At 49.7% G+C, this 16,815-nt stretch overlaps 1 protein-coding gene across 1 annotated transcript in view; it reads right to left on the bottom strand.

Annotated features, from left to right (window-relative positions):
* Positions 1–16,548, bottom strand: part of ASAP1 (ArfGAP with SH3 domain, ankyrin repeat and PH domain 1) — a 339,710-nt gene extending 323,162 nt beyond the window's left edge. Inside the window, 1 exon segment of the mRNA XM_070382776.1 lies at positions 16,282–16,548. The gene's annotated coding sequence lies outside the window, so the exon portion shown is untranslated.
* Between the last annotated feature and the right edge of the window lie 267 nt (positions 16,549–16,815).

The raw sequence follows: 16,815 nt of genomic DNA, 5'->3' as shown, positions 1-16,815 counted from the left end.
ATCCATTTCCTGGACTCCTAGTTGAACTGAGTCTGGACTTACTCCCTGGAATCACTGTTAAGGATGTGGACCAGAGGAGGGATGACCGGGCCTGGGAGACCCTGAAGCCTGAGGTGGTTGGTATGACTGGAGATGACTCAGCAGCCAGGGCGTAAACCCTCCTGGAAGCCTGGTCCAAGCTTCTGGTCTCGCCCCTGGCACGGTATGGGGTGGAGTGGGAAAATCATGGGCTCCAGCTTATCAGATGTTCCAAAGAATCCCCAGGTAAGGGCACCATGGGGCTCCACCCAGCACCCTTCCTCATTCCTGACTTCATTCGGGATCCCCCTTCTCCCAGGAGATTCGTGTTCCTGCAGCTCCCAGGAACGGGCTCTGCTGGTTCAAAACTTTCCTGGTCACTGTAAAATGACTTTGCTGCAATAAAAATTAATTAAAGAAAAATAACACCTTTCAAACAAAAATAAAACAAAATGTGGACTCTATAAAACCTTAAAAAGAACACCTTCCCAGTACTTTGCCAGTGAGTATTCTAAAAGGCACGTGACCCAACTTGGATCAAGGAGACCTAGAGTCGGAGGCTCTTTCTCCATCTCCTAGAAGAGGTTTTGGAAATGGTGTTTCCTCCCTTCTTCTGGATGTTATAATAAAGATGTTCGAGGTGGAGGCAGCCCGTCTCATTACCAGCCTCAAGGAGAAGTCAATGCAAGATGAAGGATGGATCTGAAGACCTACAGGAAAACGAAGTGGGGCCTCCTGGAACAGACACTAATTCTGTGCTACATGTCCCTCATGCTCCACCATCCCCTTTCCCAAGTCCCAGATTGGCCTTTAGGGACTAATAATGCAAGGCCCTCTTCCCTCTGCTGCAGGATGGTTTTGGCCAACAGGGAGCCCTCAGCAGGAGACAGGAGGGAAGGGAGAGTGAGGAATCCACTCCCCCTTCTGCCCCTCTCTGGACCCACCACTGCTCCCTCTCTGGGGGCCACTGTGAACTGGCTGCCACCTTCAACCCAAGTCTGAGCTCTGGTCAGAAACCCTCCTCATGCCCTCTCTATCTTCAGGTCCCAGCATCTGTTCCCTCCCCACCCCTCAAACTGGGCATGACACAGGAGCCCCAGGGCCACATGACCTGGGCACCACACTATTCCTGGAGCTTCCCTGCACCTGCCCACACCTTCCTAAAGATCCCTTCACATGACCCACAAGCACAGCAAAGATGCTCAAAGGCAACAGTCATTACAAAATGCAAATCAGGGACTTCTGGTGGTCCAGTGGGTGAGAATCTGCCTTCCAATGCAGGGGACACAAGCTCAATCCCTGATCGGTGAACTAGGATCCCACATACCATGCCATGGGGCAACAGCACCCACAAGCCACAACTAGAGAGAAGCCCACAGACAGCAGTGAAGGTCCTGCGTGTCACAACTAAGACCCGATGCAGCTAAGTAAATAAATAATAAAACATTTTCTTAAAAAAAAAAAGGGAAAGAAAATGCAAATCAAACCACAGTGACACACCATGTGATACCCACTAGATCAGCTATCATACCAAAAAACATAAATAACAAGTCTTGGCAAGGATGTGGAGAAATGGAACCCTCTTATATTGCTAGGAGGATGTAAAATGATTCAGCCACTTTGGAAAAGCTTGGCAGGTCCTCAATAAATTTAAATACAGAGTTAACAGATGCCTCATCAATCCCATTCTAGGTATATTCCCCAGAGTTGAAACAAGGTTTTCAAACAAACATTTACAGGTGAATGTTCAGAGAGGCACTACTCACAATAGTCGTAAATTTTAAATAACCCAAATGTCTATCAACTGATGAATAGACAAATAAAATGTGGCTGGTTCATACACTGGAATATTGTTCAGTCATAAAAAGGAATGAAGTACTGATACATGCTTTGCCATGGATGAACTTCAAAATCATTATGCTAAGAAAAAAAAGCAGAAACATTACTTTGCTGACAAAGGTCTGTATAGTCAAAGCTATGGTTTTTCCACTAGTCACATATGGATGTGACAGTTGGACCACAAAGAAAGCTGAGCACTGAAGAATTGATGCTTTTGAATTGTGGTGTTGGAGAAGACTCTTGAGAGTCCCTTGGACTGCAAGGAGATCCAACCAGTCAATCCTAAAAGGAAATCAGTCCTGAATATTCATTGGAAGGACTGATACGGAAGGTGAAGCTCCATATTTTGGCCACCTGATGCGAAGAAGTGACTTATGAAAAAAGACCCTGATGCTGGCAAAGACTGAAGGCAGGAGGAGAAAGGGATGACAGAAGATGAGATGGTTGGATGGCATCACTGACTCAATGGACATGAGTTTGAGCAAGCACTGGGAAATGGCAATGGACAGGGAAGCCTGGCATGCTGCAGTCCATGGGGTCGCAAAGAGTCAGACATGACTAAGCAACTGAACTGAACTGAAGATAAAAATTTATTTATTTATTTTTTTTGGAAGATAAAAATTTAGACACATTATGCTAAGGGAAAAAAGCCAGACACAAAGGGTCACATATTGTACAATTCCACTTACCCTACCCTCACCACATATAAGGAACCAGCTCACTCCACCATGAGCAAGTGAGTAGGGGAAATTATTGCCTGTTCTAGCTCCCCGCTGCTGCAGTGAAAGTGAAAGTCACTCAGTCAACTCTTAACGACCCCATGGACTATATACAGTTCATGGAATTCTCCAGGCCAGAATAAATAAAGAAATAATAATAAATAAATACTAAATAAAGCCTTGCCTGAATTTCTTGTCTGGTCTCTTATCAATTTCTATTTATTAAGAAAGCCAAGAACCCTGGTATCACTAAGATCAGTGATCTCTGATGTTACTATGGCAAAAGATTATGACTTACTGAAGTCTCAGGTGATGGTTAGAGCTTTTTAGCAATAATGTATTTTTTAGTTAAGGTATCTACATTGGCTTCTTTTAGACATAACGCCATTGCACCCTTAATAGACTATAGTGTAAACATACATTTTATTTGAACTGGGAAACCAAACAAATTGCATGACTTGATTTACAGCAATATTCACTCTATGGTAGTGAATCAAAGTTACTCAGTCATGTTCAGCTCTTTGTGATCCCATGGACTATACAGTCCATGGAATTCTGTAGGCCAGAATACTGGAGTAGGTAGCCTATCCCTTTTCCAGGGGATCTTCACAACCCAGAAATCCAACTGGGGTCTCCTGCATTGCAGGTGGATTCTTTACCACCTATGGCAGTGGCCTGGAACCAAACCAGCAACATCCCTGAGGATAAGATAAGGTGAGAATGAGGGCTGACCCCCCAGGTCAAAGCAGCTGAAAAGACCAGGCTGCCTGCTTCTTCATCTGACTGCTCAGGCAACGGAGCCAGGGACTGGAGCTGTTGACCTACTTAGTAGGAGTAGGTCATCTCCTACTAAGCAGGAGGTGACCCCGACGTGAAGTCTTGAGGAGACTCCCCTGGCAGCAGCTTGGAAGACAGATGAAGCGAAGGGCAGAGAGTTGGGAAAGGGCTGGATGGCTCAGTGAAGGTGCCGCAGAAACCTGGCCTGAGGCAGAAACTGTGGGGACACACGGAAGGGCTGGACTGGAGATGTGGGGACAGACTTCTGCAGAATCTGTTTGGCTTGGAGGAGGCGTAAGAAGGAAAGGGAGTGAGCCATGGGCAGTAAGAGCCGCTTCCCTCTTCTCAAGGCTCAGATCTAGGGAAGCCGGGACACCAGGAAACCACATCACAGCTCCCCTTCCCCTTCCACATAAACGAAAACCGAAGAGCTGAAGTTGTGGGAGGGGAAAGAAGGGGGAAGAGAGGCACAGACTTGCTTCTTTCTCGCCCGTGCGCCACTGAAGCCCAGCACTGAGCATCCAGGGATGCAGAGACCAGAAGGACCAGGAGTCCGGCGAGGCTGTGGTCTTGAGAGAGACAAACATGACTCGGCCTGGTAAACAAGCCAGAAGGCTCGGTGTCCTCAATGGCTCTCCCTCTGCCCTCCCCCAATCCATCCCCAAGCCAGCCGGTGCGACTGCCTAGTATCTTCCCTCTCCACCTCCCGGGCCACTCACCGCCAGACTCCTACAAGAGCATCCTGAATAGCCTGCCCGCCTCCAGTCCTAGGCCTCACCCACCCGGTCCATTCGGTCCAAGGTACCCAGAGTTAGCTTCCCAAAAGAGCAAGGGTCACCTCACTGCCCCGCCGTAAGCTTTCAATGGCTCCTCAACAGCCTCCAAGATAAAGCCCCAGCTTTTGGATGCGGCTCCTGGCCCCTGCAGGCTCAGGGCATCCCTCCGCACACAGCGGATTCACCAAGGCCGAGTCACTCGGTTCCCAGCACAAACCATGCTGTTTGCACCATCCACCCCTCGCTGAAGTGGCTCCCTATGCCTGGAACTTCCTTCTCTTCCCGTCCCTCTTTTTCTGGCTAATTTTTGTTCATTATTTAAGATTCAGCTCAAGGGTTCCACCCTGGAGCCAAGTCTTCTTGACCCTCTGTGCAGGGTGGGGTCAGGCGTCCCCTTCGTAAGTACTCTGCTGCTGCTGCCAAGTCGCTTCAGTCGGTTCCGACTCTTTGAGACCCCAGAGACGGCAGCCCACCAGGCTCCCCCATCCCTGGGATTCTCCAGGCAAGAGTACTGGAGTGGGTTGCCATTTCCTTCTCCAATGCATGAAAGTGAAAAGAGAAAGTGAAGTCGCTCAGTCGTGTCTGACCCTCAGCGACCCCATGGACTGCAGCCTTCCAGGCTCCTCCGTCCATGGGATTTTCCAGGCAGGAGTACTGGAGTGGGGTGCCATTGCCTACTCAGTGATACCTTATTTCCCCTGGGACCACACAAACCACGCTGGCTCACATTACTGCACACGTCTGCCCCCAGTCATGAAGGACAATGCCACTGTACACCACCACAGCTGGCACACAGTAGGCACCTACTAAAGACTGAGAGTGGGGATAGGCAGGGACAATGGGAGGGGCAACAAATCTTATGGGTGCTCAATGACTAAAATGATGAATCACAACAGGAAGGATCAGGAAAGGCTTCACAGAGAAGGGACACTTGAGCCATCTTTAAAGAGCTGTATATTTGGTAGGTGAAAAAATAGCAAGACTGCCAAGGTATAAACATGTACAAGTTGGTGGTGATTTCAAATAGGGTGCTGGGCTAAGCACAGGGTTATTAGAGGAGGGTATAGCAGACCCAGAGTCACTCAAATGATATGTGACATGGCCAGACCCTTGTGTTAAGATTGGGTGTAGGGGCTAACAGAAAACTCAGCTCAAAAACAGTCTCAAGGTAAGGTGTTCAGCGTCTTGTTCCTCCCATCTTTCTGTTCAGACACACTCAACATGTTCTCCCTAAGCAAGGCCCCCTCATGGCCCCAAGATGGCTGCCATAGTGCGAAGTATCACAGGTCAGCCCTACTACATCCCATAGCAGAGGTCCCATGGTGTAGTCAAAGCCATAGTTTTTCCCGTGGTCATGTATGGATGTGAGAGTTGGACCATAAAGAAAACCGAGCACCAAAGAATTGATGCTTTTGAACTGTGGTGCTAGAGAAGACTCTTGAGAGTCCCTTAGACTGCAAGGAGATCAAACCAGTCGGTCCTAAAGGAAATCAACCCTGAATATTCATTGGGAGGACTGATGCTGAAGCTGAAGCTCCAATACTTCAGCCACTTGATTCAAAAATTGGAGAAGACCTTGATGCTGGGAAATATTGAGGGCAGAAGGAAAAGCGGGCGACAGAGGATGAGATGGTTGGATGGTATCACTGACTCAGTGGACATGAGTTTGTGTAAACTCCGGGAGATAGTGAAAGACAGGGAAGCCTGGCCTGCTGCAGTCCATGCAATCACAGAGTTGGACATGACTCAGCAACTGAACAACAATAGCAGGAGACAGGCTGTTTCTAAATGCCTCCATTTAAGATGGGAAAAACCTTTCTCCATCCCCCCCGAAAATTCGCCTGTATATTTCACAGCCAGAGTTGTGTCATGTGCCCATGCCTAAACCAATCACTGCCAAGGGGGACAAGCCCACAGAGGTTCACCACTGGGGCTGGGACTGATCTCTCTCAATGTCCCTGGAAGGTTGGGCTCCTGAAGATCAGTGTTCTGTCAGCAAAGCAAAAGGGCAAAGATGGATAAATAGCCAACAGCGTCTTCTATAACTTCTTACCTGCCTGCCCCCGAAGTACACCACTAAACCGAGTGCAACCTGCAAACATCCGGCACCTCCACCCTTCAGTGGTTCTATTTTAGGTCTGAGGAAGTAACTGTCCTAGGAGAGGAAACTGGCTCAGAGCTGTGACGGGAAGGTCTATAATCACTGCAGTCTGCTCTTCTGGATCCAGAGTTCTGTGACAGTCGGGGTAGGAAATAGCAGGGATGCCTGCGTTCCAGATAGAGACCCCGGATGCTGTGGTATTTTACCTGAGAGTTTTGCCTGTCTCCTTGAACAAATATTTGAACAAATATTTTCCTTAGGCCTCTCTTTCCTTAGGGACAAAGAGGCCTGGCATGCTGCAGTCCATGGGGTCGCAAAGAGTCAGACACGATTGCGTGACTGAGCAACAGGCCTCAACAATAAAAAAAAATAACCAGCACAGAGGCTTCCCTCGTGGCTCAGTGGTAAAGAATCCACCTGCCAATGCAGGAGTCACAGGTTCGATCCCTGGTCCAGGAAGGTCCCACATGCTGTGGAGCAACTAAACCCGTGTGCCACAACTACTGAGCCCACGTGGGGCAACTACTGACGCCCTCACACCTAGAGCCTGTGCTCAGCGACAAGAGGAGCCACTGCAAAGAGAAGCCCACGAGCCGCGGCTAGAGAGTTGCCCCCTGCTTGCCACTATGGAAAAGCCGACACAGCAATGAAGACCCAGAACAGCCAAAAAGAAATAAATAAAAAGTAATTGATTAATTAAAAATACCCAGCACATTCCTATCAGAAGGACTGTGATCCAGCTACTCTCAGCCTTGGAGACCCTTCCTCACTCCCTCCACACACTAAGAGCCCACCCACCCTGGCTCATAAATTCTTAGAGCATGTTTTCCCCAAAGGTTCCCCTTTCTGCCCCACTGGGGCACTCTCCCTTCCCTGCACACTCATGGCCATCCATGCCTATGTAGCTTTGCTGTGGTGAGGACGAACATCAGTTCAAAACTGCAAACGGTTCTACATCCTTCTCTTCTAATCAGCTATAAGATGCTCTAGACCATGGACCCTGAGTTTTCACCTTTGTCTCCCAGATGCCTAGCACACAGCAGGATATGCAGTAAAAGTGTGTGCAGGGAAGAATCTCTAAACTGAATTGGTCCTTACTTTATTCCTTCCCTTGTTGATCTTGCAAATGAGAACTCATTTTTCCTTCCCCTGCTGATCCTGCAAATGGAACCCACTCACTTTTGTTTAGAACCGATTATGTGTCTGGCACCACTTCATGTATATTAATATATGGCTTGGTTTAACACCTTTTTTTAAAAAAACCTGCAAGCTTTTTCAAAATTTACAGAAGAGGACACTGACGGTCAGAAAAGCTAAGAGAAAAGTGAAAGGCAGACTCTCCCAAGGCCACATGAGGAATTAGGGCATGGAATTCAAGTTCAAGTCTTCAGAGGCAATGGTCGAGTGTGGGCAGTGAACACGGACAGCCTCGCTTAAAATCTTGCCACTTGTAAGGTGTATGACCTTGGGGAAATTAGTCCCTGTGTGTCTGTTTCCTCCCACATAAAATGAGGAGAAAAAGAGTACCTGTTTCACAGGGTTATTACAAGCATTAAACGAACTCATAGGAAAGCTGCTTAAAGCAATGTTTGACGTGTATTAATGTACGATAAGGGCTTTCCAGATGGCACTAGTGATAAAGAATCTGCCTGCCAATGCAGGAGACATAAGAGACAAGGGTTTGATCCCTGGGTTGGGAAGATCCCTTGGAGGAGGAAATGGCAACCGACTCCAGTATTCTTGCCTGGGAAACCCCATGGACAGAGGTGCCTGGCGGGCTACAGTCCATAGGGTAAATATTAGCTGCTGTTATTGATTCCAAGTCCAGTGGTTTTCCCATTGTATCATGACAAATGCTACTACTTACATCTACCAAAGCAACCCAGGCATGAGAGTGACCTGACCAAAGGACAGAACCCACAGAGATCTTGAGCTCCATTATCCAGAGGACTATCTCAGAAAACAGCACGAAGGCAACACAATGTACAAATTCCACCCGGCAAGGGCTCCCAGCTGCAGCTCAGCCCTCATTTATGGGATCTGGGGGGGACCTCCCAGGGGAAAGAGACAGGAGCCATTCAGCCACCCCAGTGCCCAACTACTGCCCATACACCAGGGAATAGCCCCTTAGTCTCACAAGCTTTGAGGACCCGAAATGCCTGCAGCTCTTCCCTTGAAAACCCAGTGCGCACGGTGGTGAGGAGACAAGGTGGAGGCAGGCGGGGAGGGGAGTCTTCAAAACAAGGTGCAGCTGGAGGACACAGGGCCCCTTCCACCTTGAGGACAAGAAAGCCCCCATACCCTCTGAGGCTCCCTCCTCCCACATTCGTGACCTCATGCAACCCGGCAAGGAGTCGGGGTCAGGACAGAATTATTACCACCTTTTGACAGGGGTAAGGAAGGGCGCTTCCAAGAAGGTAAGTGACTGCTTGTAACAGTCACATCACAGTCAATATCTAGTCAATTTCCAGACTAGAACTCTGGACTTCTGAGCCTCAATTCATTGCTCCTTTCCATTAGTCTGTCGCCCACATCAGTTATTTGTCTTTTTCGATACATACAATTCCTTTCTCTTTCCCTCTTTCCTTAAATACCTGTTGTCTTCTCCGCACTGGGAGTTACAAAGATGAACAAGACATTTTAAGGCCCAGCTCATTCCTGCCTCCCCAAACCATTCCTCTGCAGGGTGAACATGCAGAAAGTGTTCAAAGTGCTTGCTGCTCTGAATCACATCTTTGCTACTGGTCTGATAAGGATTCTGGTTTTCTTTTCTGGAAATGGCAGTTTTTACATTTTTGTAAATGTTCTTTCTTTTCCTCATTTGCAAAAGAAGACTCAGTGTATTAAGCTGGCTGGTCTCTGCTTGGTGCCTGCAGGACAGGACAGCTGAGAATCCTCCATAAGGCCACAACCCCACAGAGATCCCAGCCTCCTTTGAAAGTGGACCAAAACGATTCCTCTCTCCAGTGCAGAGAAATGACAAGAAAGCGCATTCTGCCTCTGGGTCTGGATGGGGGAGAAAAAGGCTTCTGTGCAAACTCTGAAGCCCTAAGTATGAACGCAGAGCTCAAAGATACTGGGGTTAAAAACACGGACTGGGGTTAAAAGTCTCGGGCTCAGCAGTTACCACAGCAGCATTTCCAGGACCTAGGAAACCCTCAGAGCCTCGGCTGAAACACAAAACCAGCTCTGTAAATCCTCTTCTGCTACCCAGAAAAGGCAGGGTATGAACCACCATGCCCTTCAAATCGGAAGATGCAGGAAATGGGAAAATAGGCTCCTCCAGAATTAAACAACAGGGCAGTCTGAAAAAGAATATCAGTACGTTTTAAAGTAAAGATATGAAATAAGAATGAAGAATTCTCATGGAAGAATAAGACCCAAGGATTCAAAGCCAATGGATTGGAAAGAGAACCAGAGGGAATTTCCAGAAGTAAAATGGAGAGTCGTCAAATAGAAACTCAATGATGAGAAAATGGAAGAAACATGGCGACGCAGAAGCCAAGGCACTCGATTCCGCCTCCCTGCCCAGTGCCTGCCCTTGGCCTGTGCCCAGCACGAGGGGGCAAGAGGAGTGAGCCAGAGCCCCCACCCGCGCCCCTCCAGATGCTCAGTCTGAAGGGGAGGCAACCACACCAGCAAGCGCATTTCCATACGGGACGGCTGTGATGATGCTTGCATTTCTGCATGCCTCGTGCGGGATGCTTTTCCTCCATGATTTCGGTTCAGTACAGAAAAGTGTGAGGACGCCGGGAAGGTGGGGTCCATAGCAGACCCCAGCATCTTCTGGCTTCCTCTGGGCCATCCTGAATCAAGATCACAATCACCATGGAATGTTGCTGCTGCTGCTGCTAAGTCGCTTCAGTAGTGTCTGACTCTGTGCAACCCCATAGACGGCAGCCCACCAGGCTCCCCAATCCCTGGGATTCGTGTTGAGCCCTGTTCTATTTCCCCCCTTCAGTCTGCAAAAATCCTATTTGGAAATGTCAATACGAATAGTACAAGAACACACATGCCCTTTACCTACCTTCATTGGTGGTTAATATTTTACTCCCCTTACTTTTTTTCCCTTTTTTTTTTCCCTCTGATGTAATTTTTATGTATTCAGAAAATACATATAATTATTTTCTGAACCATTCGAGGGCAAGTTGCCTATATAATGGTCTTTTACTGGGGTGCCTTTCTGCATTTCTGATGGACTAGGTGGTTGGAATTAGCAGATGAAAACTGGTAGACACAGAATGGATAAACAATAAAGTCCTACTGTATAGCACAGGGAATGATATTTAATATCCTGTGATAAACCAAAATGGAAAAGAATATGAAAAAAGATATATATATATGTATAACTGAGTCAGAAATTAACATAACGTTTTAAAGCAACTGTATTTCAATAAGAAAAATGATTTGTATTTTAACTTTTTAACAATTAAAAGAAGACTGTAGCTGTAAGAGGGACAAATGGTTTATTCTGTTTTATTAATTTTTATTACAGTACAGTTGCTTTAAAATGTTAAGATTCTACTGCATAAGAAAATGAATCAGCGACACTTATAAATATATATCCCCTCCCTTTTAGGTTTCCCTCTCATTTAGATATCCCTCCCACTCGAAAGGATAATTATTTCATTACAAAACTACAATGAAACAGGCACCCAGTATCATCCCATAGGCAAGAGTTTTATAAAGGCAGATGCCTTGCTGGAAAAACACATGATGAGTCTTGATGAGGGAAAGACGAGCCATTCCCCAGAAACCACAAACAGGCTGGACCCTCTCCTTCTTGTCCTGCCCACGGATGCCTGGCATGGGCCTGGTTCTCGGGAAGCCTCGCGACATCTGGGGGACGCACTGACAGTCACGCTTCTTTACTCCAAGTCTAACCAGACTTCCACCTGGTATCCCTCCGTTGGAGAGACACTGCTTGCTCATTTCTGTTTTTCTAACGCTGTGCACTTTTTGCATTTCCTGACTTAGACCGGTAAAGGAAGGGGAAATGCCAAAAATACTACAAGACCAGCTAGTTGGTGGCACTTCCAAAGGGATGGGGGTCGGCAGGGGAAGAGCAGGCAGTGAGGGACCTCAGTCTCCCTGCACTTGGCATGGCGCTGGCTGGCAGAGCTGATGGGGCTCCCCTGGCACGAAGGTCTCTGGACACTGTTTCTGGGGAGTAGCTGGAACAAGAGCCCATTTCCTTCCAAATAACGGGGAAGATGTTCGCAATCTGGTCTTAATCAGCCCCTCGCAGCAACGTGGCTACACGTCCCATCATGGTGCGTTTCCTTTACTCTCGGAAGATGCGGTCGCCTGCCACAGGCCACGAGGAGGCCAGGCCTTGGGATGCTTTTCCCCCTTTCGGTTCAGATATATTTGTCCTGATCAAACCACACGCCCTCTCCTGACTTGTCTTAAAGCCAATGGCCTGCTTTGGGAACAGGAATGGCTGAGGCTGGGGACAGTAACCATAGCTCAGGAACCGAGGTTTTATCTGTACAAAAGGCAACCATGTTGGGGTTCCTGCCGTCCCAGGAGATCAACCCCAGGCAATTTTAAAGAGAGGACCAAGCCCCCTCAGTCTCCACTCCTTCGTGGATGCGGGGTAGGGTGGCTGGGGGAGGGTGTTCATAGGTTGGTCAGTTTAACTGATTCATGAGGTGGGATAAAAAAAAAGTGAGTGTCCTGAGTTGCAAGTGAACAATCTGGCCTGCAGCCTGAAGGATGTGCAGCGAAATGAATCCTCAACTCCGACTCCCCACGTAAAGCCGGGCATCGACAAGACCTTGAATGGAGGAATGAATAAATCTCAGCAAGACAGTGAAACACTTGGAAGGGCGGTGAGGATACAAGTAGAGACTGACTTCCATACAGGTACCTCTATCTCAAGGAAGATGTCCCTGGCTTCCCCTCCCTCACTGGGTTAGGGGCCTTGCCCCACAGCCCCCATAACATCTTCCCCTACCAGCCTGCGAAGATGTCCACGTCCAAATCCCCAGGAATTGTGAATGTGTTGGGCTACACATGTCACCCGGCAACAGGGAACTAAGGCTAAAGATGGAAATAAGGTCACTAATCAGTTGACCTTAAAATAGGGAGATTATTCTAGGGCTTCTCAGGTGGCTCAGGGGTAAAGAATCTGCCTGCAATGCAGGAGACCTGGGTTTGACCCCTGGGTGGGGAAAATCCCCTGGAGGAGGAAATGGCAACCCATTCCAGTATTCTTGCTTGGAGAATTCTATGGACAGAGGAGCATGGTGGGCTTCAGTCCTTGGGGTTGCAAAGAGTCAGACACAACTAAGCAACTAACACTTTCATTCTAGATTATACAGGAGGGCTGCTGTAATCAAAAGGGTCCTCAAAAGTGGAAAAGAAGAGAGAACCAGAGATGGCAGCATGAGAAGGACTAGGACCAACATTGCTGGCTTTGAAGCTGGAGGAAAGGGTCAGGAGCCAAGGGATGCAGGAAGCCTCTAGAAACTGGAAAAGACGAGGGAACAGATCATTCTCTAGAGCCTCCAGAAAAAAAAGAGTTCTGCCCACAACTTGACATCAGACCCATTTCAGGCTTCTGAACTCCAGCACTAAAGGAGAACAAACTGGTGGTGTTTTAAGCCACCAAGTTTGTGGCAATTTGTTATGGCAGCAAGAAGAAACTAATACACTATTTATCATTATATAACACATACACACGCATACACTAACATGGGCTTCTCTGGTGGCTCAGATGGTGAAGAATCTGCCTGCAATTTTATTTACATGCCTATCTCTCTGCTTCTGCTCTTCGCCCCCTGTGATCCACTCTTATAAAAGTAATCTCCTTAAAATGTCAATCAGACCCCACTCCTGAGCCTATATTCATCAGTTCCTCTTTGTACTTGGTAGGGGTGATTATCCCCAGCATGATGCCCCTGCCTCCCTCTGAAACCTCACCCTCACCCCCGAGCATCCTCCCTGTCGCTCCCTTACACTCTGTCCTGTTCATCGCCCCACTTTCCTCACTTCTGGGATCACATTGAGCTCTTTCGTGCAGAGAACCCTGCATACTCTGAGCTCCCTGTGTGGAATGCCCCCTCTCCAGCAACCTCTCCGCCCAGGCCAGTTTCTTCTCGATTCTTCAGACTCTGAGAGGTCTTTCCCTGGCAAAACTAGGGCCATCCCTACTCCCCATCCCTCTTCACTTCAGTCATCATTTTGATCCCTGGTGTTTCTTTAATAACAAGCGCTAGCATCTTTCATTCATTAGAAATTACCTTCTCCTTTGTTCTGGAATGTGAGCCCCAGGAGGGCGAGGCTAGGTCTATCTTATTCATCACTGTATTGTCAGGACTTCACCCAGTGCTTAGCATGAAGCACTCAGTACAGCCTTGCTGAAAGGACTAATTAAAAGAGAAAGCACAAGGCTGACCCTGAGAGATGAGGCTGGAAATAGAAGGCCTTGAACACAGGATCCTATCCATCTCTGCGCTCCTGGCACCTCCCACAGGGGAGCCACTTAGCAAATGTGCACAAAATGAATGAAAGAATGACTCAGGTTCCAGATGAATCTGAAAAGTGATGTCCTTTCTGGGCAAGGTTCCCAAAGAAGCAGCTCCCTTTCCTCCTTGGGACTTCTTAGGAGGGGGCAGACCCAGGGCACAGTGCAAAGGCTCAATAAATGCTAGAGACACTGTCACCATCGCTGACATGGGGCCTCAGTCACACAGCCCACAGAAGACTTGCTCTCCAGCCCACGCGGACAGAGTGGCTGGGAGAGAAGCGGGAAGGAGATACACAGGAGGGAAAAACGAGAACGGGGACATGGGATCCAGTCCAAGACACTGAGAACTTGGAGGGAAAATACAGTAACGATGAGCTTCCAGGTAACACAGGCTCCTGCCTTTCCTCTAGACCTGCGGTCCCCAACCCTTTTGGCACCAGGGACTGGTTTTATGGAAGATAATCTTTCCATGGATCAGAGCGGGGGGTGGAGTTCAGAATGATTCAAGCACAATACGGATGGTCTGGGGTCCTATGAGAATCTAATGTTGCTACTGATCTGACAGGCAGAACTCAGGTGGTCATGCGAGCAAGGCCGAGCAGCTGTTAACACAGGTGTAAAACCTCTACCCTGAAACTCACCTCCTGCTGTGGGGCCTGGCTTCTAACAGGCTACGGACAGGTACATGGCCTGGGAAGGTACAAACACAGCTGCTCTAGACTTTAGCCTCCTGGGCGCAGTGTGGAGAGGCCGGCCGCCGGGAGGTGCATCCTCAAGAAGGGCGAGGGAGGGTCCTATTTGAATGTACACATTCACATGGGGGCCTGCAAGACTGTGATTGCGTTTGCAAAATCTGGCTCACTGTGGCTGGTGAGGAGTGGGGAGGTGGAGAGAATTTCAGTTTCCTTCACCAAATGGCAAGCTTTCGAAAAAGTCCTTTCTCTCCAACATCATCGCCTACTAAAAATGAAAAACCAGCCCTTTGGAGCTCTCATAGGGAGAAAAATAGATGGGCTGCCGAGCTCACAAGATACAGGGGGGCTGGAAGTCAAGCCTAGAGAACATCACAGAGTATATTATGTGCTAAGACACTGCCCTTTTCTGGACCTGGGAGTTTCTACTTCATACAAAAGAACAAAATAGAGAAAAGTCATCCCCCATAGAAGAAGCCACCCATTTTATATTTCAAACCCAATTTCTGGGGGAAAAAAAAAATCCATTTGGTGACTGAAGCTCCAAATCCATTTAGTGACTGAATAGTACGGGTTAGGGAATTTCTTCTCTTACTCTTATCTCAAAATAAGCAGTTTGAGGTAACTGCATATCTCAGAAATAGCAGCAATAACAGATAAGACAAAACAAGAGAAGGCACTAAAAATGATGAAAGTTACAATGCCAAGAAGACATGTTTCATGGCTGACACAGGCCAGAAACTGACGGTGTAAGGAGCACTGGTCAGGGAGTCTGAGCCCTGGCCATGTGACTTTCCATAAGTCCCAGTCACCTCTTCTGGCTGCAGGAATAATTAGAAGGGGCAGCAACAACTGCTCTCAAACGTCCTGTTTCTTCCTAAACTGTTGAGATTTGCCGCTTCCAGAAGATCTGCATCTAAGATCTATCTGTTATAAGGTGAATCTCCAACTGCAAAACGGGAAAGCCCTGGGCTGCACTCTGATGGAGAGACAAAACTGGCCTCAACGCTGAACTATGTTTTACAATCCCGAACATTACTCAGCAATCCGTGCCCGGCTGTCATTCCAGGATCCAATGTGCCAAGACAACCTGACCGAGTCTATGCGGAAAAAGCGGGAGAAAGTTCTTGCTCTCTCTGATTAGTGCGGGTAAAGCTGAGGTCATGCTGAGGATGGTCTGAAGTTGGCCCTCCATCCGCCTGCGCTAGTGGAAAAATTAATTATTGAAGGAAACCGCTTTAGGAATGCCCGGGAAGAACACTCGGGATGTATGAAACCGCAGAATACCAGACGCCAGAGAGTTTTTGTTTTTTGTTTGTTTGAAACTTCACGTCGCTCTCAGAAAATGCAGCAGGTCTCCAAATGGTACAAGGAGAAAAACACAAGCCACTTTCCTGGCTTCCCGGGAACAAACCCCAAGCCCCGAATGGATTTTTTTTAATTTTTCTCTTTAGTTTCGTTCGCTGTAAGCCAAATGGTCTAGGGCCTGCCTGGCAGCGCCGAGTCCCGGCCGGGGGCCGGGGGCCGGGCCGGTGGCTCCAGAAACGGCGGGGAACTTTCCTCCGCCGCGCCCGAGACAATGCCGCGGTCGGCCGGGAGGGCGCCCGATCGGCGGGGCCTGGACCCCTCTCCGGGAGGGCGCGCCAAACCCCCACGGGTGGTCCCACCCTCCCCACCCCCGCGCCTCGGGGGGCGCAGACCCTCAGCCCCCGAGACGGCCGAGCCCGGCCCTGCGAAGCCCACAGCCAGTACCCCAGCGCGAATGGAGCCAGGACCCGCCCGGCGTCCCCGTGCCGGCGCCTCTCTGCGCGGGAGCCGAGCAAGGAGGCGCCGACGAGACCCCCGTGCGGCCCCGCCGAGCCCGCCCGAGGGCCCCGCAACTCACCGGGACCGGGCGGGCCGCTGGGCATTATTCCATCGCGGGTTCGGCGGCGGCTCCCTGGCGGCGGCGCAGACGCCCGCGCCCCGGCTCCCTTCGGCCGCCCGATCGCGGCTCTCGCAGCGGAAAGCGGGAGGCGGCGGCAGCGGCGGCGGGAGCAGCCGGCGGGGCGGGAGGCGCGGGCCGGGGGCTGCCCGAGCGCAGAGAGCCCGCCCGCGGCGGCGGCGACGGCAGCGAGGCGCGGGAGCCGAGCGCGGCGCAGGAAGGGGCGGGCGACCATGTGCCGAGGGGAGGAGGCCGCAGCGACGCGCGCGGCTCGGACGATCCCGCTCGGCGGCGGAGGGCGCGGGCTCCAGGAAATCCAAACACTTCGACAGGAAATCGGAATCCTGACTAAGCATTCCCGGTCCCGGGGCCGCCCCGCGCCGGGGGCTCCCGCCTCGCTTAACCCTTGGCCCGCCGGCACGCAGGAGGGAAGTCAGGGGGCCGGTGGCTACCCGGAGCGCCGCGGCTGGACACCCGGCGGCGGACCAGCGGGGT

This window comes from Bos mutus, chromosome 14 (assembly GCF_027580195.1).
Source record: "Bos mutus isolate GX-2022 chromosome 14, NWIPB_WYAK_1.1, whole genome shotgun sequence".
Lineage (NCBI taxonomy): Eukaryota > Metazoa > Chordata > Mammalia > Artiodactyla > Bovidae > Bos > Bos mutus.
Note: the sequence above shows the minus strand (reverse complement) of the source record. Positions and strands in the feature narration are given on the sequence as shown.